Genomic DNA, 5,154 nt, shown 5'->3' with positions numbered 1-5,154 from the left:
TACAGGGAACTTTCAGTGTTTGAGAATAATTGCAGGACCATGCTAAAGGATTTATTATTAACCGTGCTCAATAATCAGAAGATTTACTAGAAACAGAGAGGTAAAATTAAAGGAGTAAAGTTTGGAGATGAGAACACAAAATTCTTCCATACTAAAGCCTCTATTAATCACAGACACAATAAGATTGCTATGCTGTTGAACAAGGATCAAGTTGAAGTAACAGATCATGATGGAAAGGCTGCCATCCTATGGGAGGCTTTTAAAAATAGATTGGGGCAATCCAATGGACACTCCATGCACTTTGACCTAAATGATATGTATGAAAACACAGTGGACCCCCAAATCTTCATTGATCTGGAAAAACCTTTTTCTCAAGAATAAATTGAAGATGTGGTAAAAAACCTGCTTGCAGATAAATCACCAGGGCCAGATGGATTCAATAATGAGTTTATCAAAAGTTGTTGGGATATTATTAAGACTGATGTCTTTGAGCTTATAATGGCATTCCATGCTGGGAATGTAAATCTAGAGAGCATCAACTCCTCTTTCACCACTCTAGTGCCAAAAAAAGAAGTGCCACTTTCCCCAAATGACTTCAGGCCAATTTCTTTGTTAAATGGAGTATTGAAAATCATTACAAGACTGCTGGCCAATAGATTACAAAGAGTTATTCTGCAAATGGTGCATATTAATCAATATGGTTTCCTCAAAGATAGAGTGATCCAGGATTGCCTAGGATGGGCATATGAGTACATTCACCAGTGCCATAAGTCTAGGGAGGAAATCTTAGTAATTAAATTGGATTTTGAGAAGGCTTTTCATACAATTGAGCATGCAGCAATCATTGATATTTTTAGAGCTAAAGGTTTTGGAGATAAATGGATTTCATGGATGAAAGCTCTGTTCACAATTGCATCATCTTCTGTATTACTGAATGGTGTACCTAGGAAAAGAATTTACATAAGAAGAGGAGTAAGACAAGGGGACCCTTACTCTCCTTTAATATTTGTGCTGGCTGCTGATCTGTTGCAATCTATTCTTAACAAAGCCATGAGGTTAAACCTGATCACTGCTCCACTTCAAGTCAACTCTTGCCCTCACTTCCCTGCAGATGACACTCTGGTGGTTATGCAAGCTGATTCTAGGCAGTTGTTCTGTTTAAAGGCACTTCTCAATACTTTTGCTACAACAACAGGGCTCAAAGTGAATTATGGGAAGTCAATCATGGTACCTTTGAACATTGCTGAAGACAGGGTAGAAATATTTACAAACACCTTGCAGTGTGCTAGAGGACACTTCCCCTTTACTTACCTTGGTCTTCCCTTGGGAATATACAAACCAACTGTTGAGCAATGCCTCCCCCTCGTTAACAGGATTGCCAAAAGATTGGCTGGTATTTCTATCTTCATGACCCAAGCTGGAAAATTACTACTGGTCAAGTCAGTGATGACATCATTATCAGTTTTCTTCATGTGTTGTCTGGACATACCTATTACAATAAAGAAATAGATCATCAAGTATTTGAGACACTGTCTTTGGAGAGGCCCTGATATGGAGGACAGAAGACCTGCATTGGTGGCCTGGCACACTGTGTGTAGACCCAAGGACCAGGGAGGATTAGGAGTACTAGATATCTTTACACACAACAAAACCCTGCTCATGAAGATCCTCCACAAATTCTTCAACAGACATGACATTCCTTGGGTCAACCTGATTTGGGAAACATACTATAGTGATGGGAAATTACCAGGGGGCAACATGGTAGGATCATTCTGGTGGAAGTCCAACTTAGCTCTCATTGATCAGTAGAAAGCTATTGCTAGATGTAATGTGGGAGATGGTGTCAGTGCATTCTTTTGGGATGATCTATGGAACCAAACAATACTTAAACACCAATTCCCCCACTTATTCTCTTTTGTCAGAAATCCTCAACTGAATATTCAACAAGTGTTGCAGACTGAATACTTGCAGGATCTCTTCTATCTCCCTTTGACAACAGAAGCATATGAGGAATTCTTACAAATGGAAGATATTTGCATTTCCATGAGACAATCTGAATACTTAGACACATTGGACACATGGAGTTACATTTGGGGGACTGAACACTATTCATCCATCAAAGCATATAAAGTTTTAATTGGACGCAAGTAGACCCCTCCACATTTGAACTGGATCTGGCAGAGTTCCTGTCAGCCAAAGCATAAAGTTTTCTTCTGGCAACTTCTCCATGATTGAGTCAGCACAAGAAATTTACTTAGAAGAAAGAATTTTGTGTTGGAGGCTTATAACTGTGCTGTTGGAGGTTGTCAACAAGAAGAAACACTGCATCATCTTTTTTGGGGTTGCCAATTTGTTCAACAATGCTGGGACTTCATATGTCCAACAAGAACACCAAACTTGTCTGTGTTAGAAGCGTTTCAAGACCTTAAAGACAAACTAAGGTACCCATTTTACATGGAGATCATCATTCTTGGAGCATGGGCCATCTGGATAACCAGAAATAATAAGATTTTCGAAAACATTGCCCCTTCATTTCAAGGCTGGAAGTTCATATTTCTGGAGGAACTAAAGCTTTTAAAGTTTAGGATGAGGAAGAAGCATGAGAGGCATTTTTCTATTTGGCTTGAAGGCCTTTTGCAATTTCTCTGTTTGTAGGCTAGTAGGCTTTTTGTTTTTTCTTTCTTTTCTTTTCTTTCTCCTAGTTTCTAGTTTCTTTTTCTTCTTAAGGCTTACCTGAAGCCTTTTCAGACTACTTGTTACTTTGCTCCCTTAATTTATAAAAATTGCAGTGGGGTCTTACCCTACTGTTTATAGTAAAAAAAGGTGCACTACAGGTATCTCCGAAAGTGTCTGTTGGGTTGGACGGATCGAGACTGGGATTTGTCACTCCGTATAACGAAGAGGTATCTCTGGGCCCAGTCGGTAATGCATCATCATAATGAGCTCAATGTGACTAAGGAGTTAGCCACAGGATCATGCGTTACAGAACGAGTAAAGAGACTTGCCGGTAACGAGATTGAACGAGGTATGGGGATACGGACGATCGAATCTCGGGCAAGTAACATACCGATGGACAAAGGGGATTGAATACGGGATTGATTGAATCCTCGACATCGTGGTTCATCCGATGAGATCATCGTGGAACATGTGGGAGCGAATATGGGTATCCAGATCCCGCTATTGGTTATTGGCCGGAGAGGTGTCTCGGTCATGTCTGCATGGTTCCCGAACCCGTAGGTTCTACACACTTAAGGTTCAGTTACCGAAGGTTGTTCGGAGTCTTGGATGAGATCCGGACGTGACGAGGAACTCCAGAATGGTCCGGAGGTGAAGATTGATATATTGGACGAAGGGTATTGGAGTCCGGAATTGTTCTGGGAGTACCAGGTGATGACCAGCGTGACCGAAAGGAGTTTTGGAGGCCCCGACAAGCGTTGGGGGCCTTATGGGCCAAGGGGAAGGGGCACACCAGCCCACTAAGGGGCGGTGCGCCCCTCCCACCCCATCTCACGTAACCTGGAGAGGTGGGGGCGCCTTCCCTAGGGCAGCCACCCCTCCCGGCTTGGGGGGCAAGTTTCCTAGGGGTGGGGGCGCCCAAACCCATCTAGGGTTTCCCCTGTGGCCGCCGCCCCTCCCCTAGGGAAACCCTAGGGCACCTCCTCCTCCCCCTTCCCCCTATATATAGTGAGGGAGAGAGAGTGCAGGCGCACCCCTTCCCCTAGCGCAGCCCCTCCCTCCTCCAACACCTCTTCCTCCTCCGTAGTGCTTGGCGAAGCCGTGCAGGAGAACCGCAAGCTCCACCACCACGCCGTCGTGCTGCCGGAGCTCTCCCTCAACTTCTCCTCTCCTCTTGCTGGATCAAGAAGGAGGAGATGTCCCCGGGCTGTACGTGTGTTGAACGCGGAGGCGCCGTCCGTTCGGCGCTAGATCGGATCTTCCGCGATTTGAATCGTCGCGAGTATGACTCGATCAACCGCGTTCTTGTAATGCTTCCGCTTAGCGATCTTCAAGGGTATGAAGATGCACCCCCTCTCCCTCGTTGCTAGCATCTCCTAGATTGATCTTGGTGACACGTAGGAATTTTTTTAATTATTACTACGTTCCCCAACAGTGGTATCATGAGCTAGGTATATGTGTAGATTCTATGCACAAGTAGAACACAAAGTAGTTGTGGGCGATGATTTGGTCAATTTGCTTGTCGTTACTAGTCTTATATTGATTCAGCGGCATTGTGGGATGAAGCGGCCCGGGCCGACCTTACACGTACGCTTACATGAGACAGGTTCCACCGACTGACATGCACTTGATGCATAAGGTGGCTAGCGGGTGTCTGTCTCTCCCACTTTAGTCGGATCAGATTCGATGAAGAGGGTCCTTATGAAGGGTAAATAGCAATTGGCATATCACTGTTGTGGCTTTTGCATAGGTAAGAAATGTTCTTGCTAGAAACCCATAGCAACCACGTAAAACATGCAACAACAATAAGAGGACGTCTAACTTGTTTTTGCAGGGTATGCTATGTGATGTGATATGGCCAAAAGGATGTGATGAATGATATATGTGATGTATGAGATTGATCATGTTCTTGTAATAGGAATCACGACTTGCATGTCGAGTATGACAACCGGCATGAGCCATAGGAGTTGTCTTAATTTATTGTATGACCCGCGAGTCAATGTAAACGCCATGTAATTACTTTACTTTATTGCTAACCGTTAGCCATAGTAGTAGAAGTAATAGTTGGCGAGACAACTTCATGAAGACACGGTGATGGAGATCATGATGATGGAGATCATGGTGTCATGCTGGTGACGAAGGTGATCATGCCGCGCCTCGAAGATGGAGATCAAAGGCGCAAGATGATATTGGCCATATCATGTCACTTTATGATTTGCATGTGATGTTTGTAATGTTTATATCTTATTTTCTTAAGAACGACGGTAGCATAAATAAGATGATCCCTCACTAAAATTTCAAGAAAAGTGTTCCCCCTAACTATGCACCATTGCGAAGGTTCATTGTTTTGAAGCACCACGTGATGATCGGGTGTGATAGATTCTAACGTTCGCATACAACGGGTGTAAGCCAGATTTACACATGTGAAACACTTAGGTTGACTTGATGAGCCTAGCATGTACAGACATGGCCTCGGAA

This window comes from Aegilops tauschii, chromosome 2 (genome assembly GCF_002575655.3).
Source record: "Aegilops tauschii subsp. strangulata cultivar AL8/78 chromosome 2, Aet v6.0, whole genome shotgun sequence".
NCBI classification, from domain to species: domain Eukaryota; kingdom Viridiplantae; phylum Streptophyta; class Magnoliopsida; order Poales; family Poaceae; genus Aegilops; species Aegilops tauschii.
The sequence above is the reverse complement of the archived record's forward strand: the minus strand, read 5'-3'. Positions refer to the sequence as shown.